Raw genomic sequence first — 11754 nt, 5'->3', positions numbered from 1 at the left:
CACTTCTGGTGGTACTCAAAGGATTAAACATAATACCATGTCTTTATCTATCTTTTTTCATTTTCACTTTTCATATTATTTTTCTATTTCCAGTGAGGAAAATATTCTTTTATTTCATTTTCGTACAATTATCTCACTTTTGGTGAGGAAATATTCTTTTATTTCATTGTTGCACAATTATCTCACTTCCGGTGAGAAAATTAAAATGCTTAAAATTTCTTTATTTGACAATGTCTTCTAGATCATTGCAAAATTGTTATATATATATATATATATATATATATATATATATATATATATATATATATATATATATATATATATATAGGAGGGTTCAAATGACACCGGTGTAACTTTTACTAAGTGTTATACCGCTCAATAACTTTATATTAAATATGAATTTTGAAAATCCAACCGTTAGATTGAAAGTTCATATCTCTTAGATCATATATATCAAATTTTATATTAATCTAAGATGATTTGATACTTCATTCTCATAAAACAAAATTGATGTAATATATACATTTCAAAATATACCAAAATATGAACACTTTGATTACCTTCAAGTTGTTGTTCAATTTTAACAAAATTTGACATATATGATCTAAGAGATATGAACTTTCAATCTAACGGTTGGATTTTCAAAATTCATATTTAATATAAAGTTATTAAGCGGTGTAACACTTAGTAAAAGTTACACCGGTGTCGTTTGAACCTTCCTCACACACACACACACACACACACACACACACACACACACACACACATATATATATAACATTCACCAAAAATTATACAATTTCACAATACAAAAAAGAAATCCCTTTAATCATTCCCATTAATAAAAATTCAATTTTTTTTAATCGATCCTCATATTCATATAACCAATTAAACCAAATTGAAGCTATCATATGACCAACGCATTCAAATACACGTACTTTAAAAAAATTTGTAATAATACGCTTTAGAACCCCATAACCTATTGACAACGACAGCTTTGATACCACTTGTTGGGATAAATTTCTTAAGCCAAATAGAAATTTTTCATTAATCAATATTAAAAACCATTGTCTCAGATTACAGGGTTAAGGTTAGTAGCACATACTTGTATCCATTGACGTTGATCAAAAAAACTGCAGCAGAATAGTCTTTTGGTGCAATGATCTTTCTCAGCCAAATCACTAGATTCCTTAACAGGACTTGATGTTACTCTTCTGATGGGGAGACAGAGAGACGTGTGTTTCTAATTTGGCATATTGGGGACTGTGACCATCTTTACGATTTTAAACCTATTAGGGTTCTCATTAACCCCTAACAGGCCAAATCTTGATTTCCACTTATTTAGGCCTATATCAATTTTTCCTGTTGGCATTCTAAAGACTTACTATAAGTAGATCACTTTTATTGAACCTAACTAAATATAAATAACTAATATAAATACTACAAATAATATATGTAACCCACAATAATTATTAGAAGTAAAATTTCTAACAAAGGGTATTTCCAAAGAGAAAGCTGGTTATGAGGGAAACCATGCGAGCTAAGCAACTCGCGCTCATTCTTGCTCCACAGCAAGCCACACACCTGCAAGCCGGTGTTAATGGAGTTCAAGCACGCCCCTATGTGGGTGTTCCAAAATTTAATGCAATGATCCCCCACACCTTCACCAGAAGCTAGCAGATTCTCTTAGAATGGACACCAAGCATGTGCCTTCACAGCAGCTCTATGCTCCTCAAACCTATGAAGCCAAGGGCTTTTTGATTTGGAAGGCAGCATATGCTTGTCCCATATGTGAACAACATTATCATTGCCTCCACTCACCAACTGTTGTCCCGAAGGAGACCACTTCAGCCCACAAACCTCATCCCTATGTCCCCTGTAAGATTCAACAATAGGAAACCTCATTCTAGCATCACCACTAACTCTAACATCATTGTTCACTATTCTGCCATCCATTCCTCCTATTGTCAGGATATGATTGTTCCAAGACAATGATCCCACTCGTGCTTCATGCATACCGCTCAGTGTGCTTACCTACAGGGAGACTGACCAAATCATGACAATTTCTTAAAATCCAAAATGGTTAAGAGTAGCACAGGAATGTATTTATTTTTTTAATTTACCAGCTTATAAGCATCGCAATCCCAAAGCTGGACATGAGAATTTTCCAAACCAATTGCTAAATGGCGTCCATCAGGAGCCCATCCAACACTTGTAACAAGGCCATCTTTCTCATCGACAGTAACAAGTTCTTCAATGGAGCTATCAATGTCATTCCAGAGATACACCTTGTTTAGAAGGGCAATGCTAAGGACGTCACTACTGCCCTAGTCCAATAAGTTCAAATAAAAGTCGTCTAGTATATCAGTAGCGTCAAACATCTTCTCATAACTCTATTGGAACATAATTTCAATTGAAGTAGAGTTTTGAATTTCAATCAATTTCAAGAAGAGTTTTGAATCAAGTAAACACACATTTTATTCCCTGAATTTAGAAATAGTTTTCATATTTCTCTACAACCAAGGATTTTCAAATAAGTCTTCAAATTTAACTATTTACAATATAACACTAATTGTTCACAACTATTCTATGGACCAATGTTTTCCACATTATTTAGTTTTCTAAGTGAATTTTGGTTTGGTTTCCCTACTATTTGTATTTCCATTCATTTTTATATAATACTTTGGATTTGGACACACAAAAAGATTGATGATTAATATAAGGAGTGATGCTAACCTAGATCACACTTTGCATAGTGTTCTTACCGGAAATCTGCTGTATAGCTGATCCGCCAGGTAAGATCGGTGAGCCTCCTTCACTGGTACGCTGGTGCTCCAAGATGGGGGTGGTACCTACAAAAGAGACTCTGATGCTAAAGTTAGTATTTGTGGGAGTATGAGTCTCGTATATGTAATGCACGTACCTTATGTGAATTAGGGTTGCTTTGGGCCTTGGGCCCGAGATAAGATATGATAAGATTAGATAGCAGATCTCGTCGGGAGCGAGATCTCTTGAGATCAGTTGTGATCTGCTCAAATGTCGAGCTAACGTCGCGTAGCGTGTGCTCGAGGTCATCTTGTGTTGTGATGTCGAGCTCCCGAGCTCGGAGCTCGGCTTCGCAGCACGGATAGTACACTAGCCCCCCGAGCTCCGAAGACCGTAGGTCGAGGAGATAACACCGAGCTCGTTGGGGAAAGTGACTTTTCATATGCGCTGGCCTACCAAGATGCTGTGTGTCATAACTGTTCATTTCCCGGAAACGTGCAAGGGACGCGTTGGAGGGAAGTGACGGTTATGCAATGATGGTTTATATCCGTCATAATGGCTTTCCATTAATGTGGCGTCAGGCTTGTCCCTTGGCTGACACGTGGCATGACCGTTTTGAATTTTGGAAGGACCTTTTTCTCTCCCTCGCGCCTCTTTCCTTTTTCACTTTACTCATTTTTCACTCTTCCAACTTCTTGCACACGTTGTCTCTTCCGTCCTCCTGTCCATCTTCTGTCTTGATTACTTCCATTTCCTCCATCGTTTCCGGTAACCCCGTGGTTGTTAGGGTTATTTTCTGACGAGGAGTACCAGGTACTTCCTTTCTACAGTTCTCTTTTTTTTCTTCTTTTTCCCAGATCTTCTCTTTCTTTTAATGGCTGGTGGGAGTGGTGCCGGCTCTTCTTCGCCTGCTAGGGGCAAGGCGCGCGGTAAGGCGGTGGCTACCGGGAGAGCCGCCGCCGAGAAGAGGGATCCGCCTCTGCCCCGGGGCTCGGAGCCAGGCATTCCTAGCTACGACTGGGTCAAGTGTGAGATGGCGGGGGTCCAGAGCGTCTCTCGGACCTTTCTTCAGGTTAATAGGATCTCCAGGTCGTGTAGCGTTTGCGACCCTTCTATTTCCCGAATGATCTGGCTTGAACCCTGTCAGGCCGATGAGGGCGTGTACATGGGGAGGTCTTTCGACCCTCCCCATTTCTATATGTACCACTTTTTTTTAGGGATTTAGGTGTCTGTCTTCCCTTCACTCAATTCGAGTGTGATTTTTTGAACCATGTCAACTCGGCTCCTTGCTAGTTGCACCCCAACAGTTGGGGTTTTTCGAGGGCTTTTCAAGTCCTGTGTACAGTTTTGGGGGTAGAGGTGTCTCTTCCCGTTTTCCTTCATTTTTATCAACTGAAGTTAGGCGTTCCGCCTTACGGTATACTATCTCTGAGCGGGAGTAGGGATGGGGGTTTGTTTACTCTCTACTCCCAGTCGTATAAAAATTTCAAGCAAGAGTTTTTCCGGGTCGCTCTTGTGAATGTCGACCCCTTGGAGGATGGGGCGTTTTACTTCGGCGGGCTGCCGAAATTTCCCTTCTACTGGTGCCCCCGACCATCTAGGTTTCATGGGGTAGGCCAGGTGAAGCTGACGGCCTCGGAGGTGGTCGCCATTGACAACCTCGCTGCATTTCCTCGCCCGCTGGATTGCAAGCTCGTTCTGTCGCTTGCGAACTCGGCGTACAGGGAGAGGGGCTTGGAGAGTGAGTATTTTGTTTTTTGGTGGCTTGGGGTTTGTGTAGCTTTCTTTTGCTGATTTGCTTTGCTTCTTATCTGTAGGTATCATGGGAAAGAACTTGTGGCGTGAGCTCAAGCATCGCTACAACGTCACCGAGCTCGAGGTCCTCGAGCCTCAAGAGGAGGATGTTCCCTCTCTGAAGGTCAGCCGGAAGAGGAAGAGGGGAGCGAAGGAGGTCGGGGGGACCTCTACCCCTCCGGACGCCGAGGAGGTGACCTCCAAGGCTGCTGATGCTGGTGCTGTGGACCTTACCGAGATTTTTAGGCTTTTGAAGAGGTGGTTCAGGCTGCCGAGGTGGCGATTCCGGCCACCGAGCAGGTTGCTCATTCTGCCGAGGTGGTGAGTACCTTGTTGCTTTTGCTTTTTTAATGTCATCTATTGTGTTTTTCTTTGTTCTGACCGAGGGCCATCTTCTGCAGGCGGGAGATGCCACCGAGGCGACGACACAGGCTGCTGGGCGGGTCGCCCAGGCTGCCGAGGTGGCGGTTCCGGCCACCAAGCAGGTTGTTCCTGCTGCTGAGGTAAGTAGTGTTCCCTGACTTTCGTGGTTTCCTGTATGTCACCTTATTTATTTTTTGACATGGGGCTGGTTTTTGCAGGCGAGGTCGGAGGTTCCTATTGCGGACCTTCTAGATGCCAATCAGGGGACGCCGGCTTCCGCCTCTGTTGAGGCTCGTGGAGGGGGTACGAGTCGTGAGGTTCCCCCGTCCACCACTAGAGCTTCGGCGCTGCCGTCTGGCTCGTCACAGGGGGCTTCCCGGAGCCGATACCTAGCTCATCGCTTCAGGAAGGTCCTTTCAAAGGTGCGGCTGGACCACGTGAGCACCTCGCCCGACATGGACTCGCTGTGGAGCGCGGGGGTGACCGCTGAGAAGTTCTTCCCTCAGGGCTCGTTGAGCTCCGAGGACTAGGGGTTGATAGACGAGGTCGGCCCCGAGGATAGTTTCGATGCTGCCCAGGTCCTTCTACAGTGGGCTATGGGCATCCTGGGCCACTAGAAGCCTAGGTGAGCCAAGCAGCAGGAGGACCTGGCCAAGCAGCAAGAGGACCTACCCAAGCTGAGGGGCCGACTTCAACCCTGGAAGGATGCGAATAAGATCCTGAGGGAGGAGAACAAGGCTCTTAGTGCTGCCCTTGGTGAGGCGAAGCGGTAGGAGGCCGAGCTTTGATCTGCGCGGGGCAACCTTGCAAGGGTACAGAAGTCTCTTGAGATCGCCTTGCGATCCAACGAGGCTTATGCTTCCCAGGTGGGGGAGCTGCAGGAGCTCGTCGCCTTCTCTCGGGGTCGCGCCCGCTCTTTGGAGGATGAGGTGACGTCTTCTCGTGGCCAAGTGCGGGCTCTGGAGGATGTTGTGACCTCTCTTAAAGGAGAGTTGGCGGCGGCGGCTGAGGAGCGCCTTCGTAGCGAGGTCATTCTTGGTGGCCGGGAGGACGAGATTGCCACCTTGAGGGCTGTCGCCACCGGCCCGAAACGGGCTTTCGGCATTCGCGAAGGATGGTTGGACTCTTTTATTTGTTTAAAAATATGGATTGCTAGAATGACTTATTCTCAAACTGAGACCTTGTCAAACGAGCAATTTTATTAAAAGGCTCACCAATCCATGTTAATCCCAAGCGGGACCCTCCATGGATTAGCGGTTTTCATAAAAAGGAAGGGTTCATGGAGTCGCCACCAATGTTTTACTCAAAACATTGGAAAAAGAAGTTTAAAGCAATCGATTCAAAAATTGACTTCGGCCATTACAACCAGAGTCGGGTAAGGGAGTCGGTTACGCGTGGGGAAGGTGTTAGCACCCCACAGCGCCCCTTTCGGGTTCCCTATGACAGATTATTTAAAAATAATAGTGCGAAATTACTAAATTACCCCTATTTATTCTAAGCAATTATAAATTAACTATCTACATGATGACAGTTTAAATATGTACACACAGAAAGCGGTAAAAGAAGGGACTTTAAAGAGATAAACCTTTGAAGCGTGCTTTCTTATATATCTTGACAGAAATTGGGAAGCGTTTTGGCGTTCCCTCCCTCTACAAGACCGCTCGCTCCCTCCTATAAAATTTTAACTATGGAAATCCGGAGGATTTCCCTTCGACTAGGTTCGAGACTCAAGCAAATGGCTCGTGACTCAAAAACTTCGTCGGATCAACTCTCCGAGTGATTTCTAGGCAGAGCACTGCTCAAAAAAACCCAGAATACTCAAGAAGAGGGTTAAAACTCAGTGTAAAAGTCCCAAATGACGTCCCATTGACGTCATATTTATAGGGAAGAGGCTCAATACGGTTTCTGGGGGTCAATACGGTCCGTATTGAAGTTTTGAACTACAATACGGCCGTATTGAATTCAATTCGGCCATATTGAAGTTCAAAAAACCTCAATACGGCCGTATTGAAGTTCAGTGCAGCCGTATTGAAGTTCAGTGCAGCCGTATTGAATTCAATGCAGCCGTATTGAAGTTCAGAAACTTCAATACGGCCGTATTGAGTTCAGTGCGGCCGTATTGAAGTTCAAAATGTTCAATACGGCCGTACTGAACCTCTGGGAGGCCGTATTGGGCTTCATTCCTCCCACTTTTCTTATTTTAGCTATCCTAAGACCTCTAGACCTATAGAGAACCCTCCTTGGGCCTTCTGGAAGTCTTTCTGGCTGATCTTCCTTCAGTCTTCGAGAGTCTTCAAGCTTTATTTCCGACCCAGACAATTTTAGGGGTCTACAGCTGCCCCCCCTTTACTTAGTCAAACGGCCTTTTAGTGTACCGGTTGATAAGTAAAGGAGTTGACCCAATTGTCCGGGGAATAAGGCCATCCTTCCGACTTGTAGTGTCTTCCGGTGGAAAATTGTTGAGTAGCCTCTCCAGGTTGAGTTTGCCCTCTCCAGGGTGAGTATTAGTCGTCGCCTCTCCAGGCTCATTGCATACCTCGGTGCTCTAGACATCTGGGTAGCTGAGTATTGCCTCTCCAGGCTTGTGCATACCTCGGTGCTCTGGACATCTGGGTAGCTGAGTATTGCCTCTCCAGGGTGAGTTTGCCCTCTCCAGGGTCTGCGGTTTGCCCTCCCCAGGGTGAGTTTGCCCTCTCCAGGGTTTGCGGTTTGCCCTCCCCAGGGTGAGTTTGCCCTCTCCAGGGTCTGCGGTTTGCCCTCCCCAGGGTGAGTTTGCCCTCTCCAGGGTCTGCGGTTTGCCCTCCCCAGGGTGAGTTTGCCCTCTCCAGGGTCTGTGGTTTGCCCTCCCCAGGGTGAGTTTGCCCTCTCCAGGGTCTGCGATTTGCCCTCCCCAGGGTGAGTTTGCCCTCTCCAGGGTCTGCGGTTTGCCCTCCCCAGGGTGAGTTTGCCCTCTCCAGGGTCTGCGGTTTGCCCTCCCCAGGGTGAGTTTGCCCTCTCCAGGGTCTGCGGTTTGCCCTCCCCAGGGTCTGCCTCCGTGTTCTTGACGACATTGGCAATGTGAGTTTGCCCTCTCCAGGGATCTGTGATGGTTTTGTCTCCACAGTCCACGATGCTGCTTCGACGATCTGTTTTTGATTTTGGTGCCGCTGAGGGCTGGATAACGCAGGGATCCGCCTCGGGGATGTGCAGTTACTCATAGGTTCTTGTGTCCCAATTTTGCATTGCGTAATTGGTGCCCATTGAGGAATTTCTGTTTCCTTGGGGTGTAGACACAAAGATGCTCTTTCTGAGATGAGCGGTGCCTTATGGTTGGCTGACGTCCTTTTGACGGTGGTGGAGTATCCCGGTTATCCTTATTCGGGTGACTCTTTTTGTTTTTCTGGTTTTGTTGCCTCTGTGTAGGCTATTATCCGCTGGGGATTTTGTCATTGATTTTGATTAGCCTCTTCTGTTAGGCAGATCATCTTGACGCTTGATGTTTGGCTGAAAAGCCAGATTCTGCTTGGGGAATTGTTATTGATCTTTTGGATTTTTGCTTTTTGTAGGAATGCCTCTGTGTAGGCGAATTATCTTGATGTTTGGTGTTTGGCTGAGTGCCGGATTCCGCTTGGGGAATGATTATTTGTCTTTTGTGATTTTTCTTGAGGGGGTGCCTCTGAGTAGGCGAGTGGGGATTTAAAGTTTATATATCCCAGAGTATTATTTAGAAAGCCTCTTCAGGCTTAGCTTCACTCATCGCTTGAGTTGGAAAGCTACCTTCCACTGAGGAAGTCTAAGTCCTTTGACTTGGATATTTTGTTTGGATCATGCTTCCGTTGGGGAATTTTGCTGATCTCGTTTTGATAGCTTTCACTGGGGAATTTGGCCTGTGAGTGGAAGCTGAGATATCTCTGGGGAGTATTATTTCGGCGAGCCTCTCCAGGCTCAATTATTCTGAGAGAGTATTATTTCGGCAAGCCTCTCCAGGCTCAGTTATTCTGCATGAGTATTGTTTTTTGTTCAGCCCGAGAATGCGAGCTGCGACGTCTTTTGGAGAGTATTATTTCGGCAAGCCTCTCTAGGCTTAATTATCTTGTGGGAGTATTTTTTCAGCAAGCCTCTCCAGGCTCAATTATTCTGTGGGAGTATTATTTCGGCAAGCCTCTCCAGGCTCAGTTATTCTGTGGGAGTATTGTTTCGGCAAGCCTCTCCAGGCTCAGTTATTCTGCATGAGTATTGTTTCGGCAAGCCTCTCCAGGCTCAATTATTCTGTGGGAGTATTGTTTCGGCAAGCCTCTCCAGGCTCAGTTATTCTGCATGAGTATTGTTTCGGCAAGCCTCTCCAGGCTTAATTATTCTGAGAGAGTATTATTTCGGCAAGCCTCTCCAGGCTCAGTTATTCTGTACGAGGCGATTGATTTTCTAAATCTTTTGCCTTTTTGTCGTTTTTGGCTTTTCTGTATTTTTTGCCTTTTTTGTCATTTTTTGGCTTTTTCTGTATTTTTGCCTTTTCTGTTGATTTGCGGCTTTTTCTGTTGACCGCTGCCATACACAAGCAATTTTTCCTATTTTCTATTTTATGTAATTGCCTCATGATAAGGTCTTTGAATGTGCAACTAATGTGTGTGATGCATAAATGCAAGTTTTATTATTTAATGTTTTTAGAAAAATGAATGGCTCTCCCTATCCTCCTTTTCTTGGAGGAATTTCTGTCATCGACGTGAGGAAATATTTTTGTGAGCCTTTTATGCAGGAGATTATGGATTTTATAGGAACCCCTCCAATTTTCTTTATTGACCGATTATTAAGGAATTTCATACAATTTTTAGAAATACCAATTTAGAGGCATAATCACATGGTCAAGAGAGAAAAGAAATGAATAGATATTTTATTAATATTCACAAGTGTTTTTACAGAAAGATATACAGAAGGAAATTTCTGAAGAATGGCTGGCCTGGGTAGGCTATTTACATTGGGCTTAACAATTATATCTGCAATTGTTGCTCCGTATGTTCTCCTAGTTTCTTCGGGTGAGATGCCTGAGCCAGGAGTGTAGATGCTGCAAGACGCTTGCTTCTAGAAGATAATTACTTGAACCGCCTTTCGGTTTTCGATTCAAGTGACCGTTGCTTGCTTTGCTTTTACATCTTATTCTTTTGCCCCTAACTTTTGCCTAGGACGTATCCTAGCGGGGATAATTTCGCCTTTGTTTTGCCTAGTACCCTTGTACTGGCGGGCTTTTTATTTTGCCCTAACTTTTGCCTATGACGCCCTTTTTGGGTTTTCATCCTAGCGGGCCTATGCAAGCAACGTCTTCAAGCATAGTACTTCTTTACCACGTCAGCGTTGACTGGGTATCGAAGTTCTTTTCCATCCATGTCTGTGAGGATCAATGCTCCTCCTGAGAAGGCTCGTTTTACCACATATGGTCCTCCGTGATTCGGGGCCCACTTTCCGGTTTTGTCCTTTCGAGTTGGTAGCAATTTCTTCATTACCAACTCTCCCTCATGGTAGACTCGAGGGTGGACTTTCTTGTCAAAAGCCTTTTTGATCTTCCTTTGATAGGCTTGACCATGGCATATGGCGTTCAGCCGTTTTTCTTCAATGAGGTTCAACTGGTCATACCGGCTTTGAACCCATTCTGCTTCAGAAAGTTTTGCTTCCATGATTACCCTTAGGGAAGGTATTTCGACTTCGATGGGTAGAACTGCCTCCATCCCATAAACGAGGGAGAATGGAGTAGCTCCTGTAGATGTATGTATTGAAGTCCTATAGCCATGAGGAGCGAAGGGTAACATCTCGTGCCAGTCTTTAAATGAGACAACCATCTTTTGCACTATTTTCTTGATGTTCTTATTGGTTGCCTCGACTGCCCCATTCGTCTTCGGCCGATATGGGGAAGAGTTATGGTGTTGGATCTTGAATTCTTGGCACAGTTCTTCCACCATTTTGTTGTTCAGATTAGATCCATTATCAGTGATGATTTATTTCTCCATGCTTCCACTAGATTATTCTAAAATCTTTCGGGACAAGAGAGAAAAGAAAGGAAAGATATTTTTGTTCTGAAGTTTGTGTTTTAGAAGGGATTTATTTTTCAAAAATGGTTTTTGTAAGAATGGATGGCCAATGGTAGGCTTAAGTGTTTAGGCTTGTTTGATTAAACACTTATGAAGTTAAGAAAATCTTTGTTTATTGATGTTGTGATTTTGACAACTTGGATAGCTTCCCTTGAACCTTTCTTTTTGAATTCGGTTCATGGTACCATCATGGATTTCATTTTTGTTTTTTGATTGTCCTTATTTTTGCCTAAAACACCCTTTTGTGGCGTTTTAGCGGACCTTTGTTTTTGTTTATTTTTGTAACCCTAACTTTTGCCTAGGTCACCCTTTTGTGGGATTCCTAGCGGGTCTTTTGCTCTTATTTTTGCGCAGTCCCCTTTTTGAGTTTCCTGCCGAGCTTCTTTTATTTTGAAAGATTTCTTTTTACCCATGATGGCACTTGTCAAGGCCAAGGGAAGGTGCTCCAAGTTGTGACACACACCTCCACATAAAAATGATGTGGGTTTATTATTATTAAGATGATTTTAACCTCATTCATGTTTATTCAAACAGGGTTAAAAAATAATGTGGTTTAGAATTTTATTATAAGCAAGAAAAGAAGCAATGAAGAATGATTTTATTATAATCATAGCGGAAACATGTGTCCTTATTTCATCACTGATATGGGTCCCAATGTTGACCTCTTATATCTCTCGGCCATGCCCCAAATTCACAGTCTCCAATTTCTCTTGACGAGTTGGAGTAAGCGAGCTTCTCGTTCTAGCAGTCTTTGCAGATCCGGAGAGATGGTCTC

General features: G+C 44.1%; 1 pseudogene; it reads right to left on the bottom strand.

Annotated features, from left to right (window-relative positions):
- Window positions 1-725: 725 nt before the first annotated feature.
- Window positions 726-11754, bottom strand: part of LOC109794312 (cell division cycle 20.1, cofactor of APC complex-like) — a 43897-nt pseudogene continuing 32868 nt past the window's right edge.

The sequence above is a fragment of the Cajanus cajan genome, chromosome 1, assembly GCF_000230855.2.
Source record: "Cajanus cajan strain Asha chromosome 1, NIPB_CcT2T_4, whole genome shotgun sequence".
Lineage (NCBI taxonomy): Eukaryota > Viridiplantae > Streptophyta > Magnoliopsida > Fabales > Fabaceae > Cajanus > Cajanus cajan.
The sequence above is the reverse complement of the archived record's forward strand: the minus strand, read 5'-3'. Positions and strand labels throughout refer to the sequence as shown.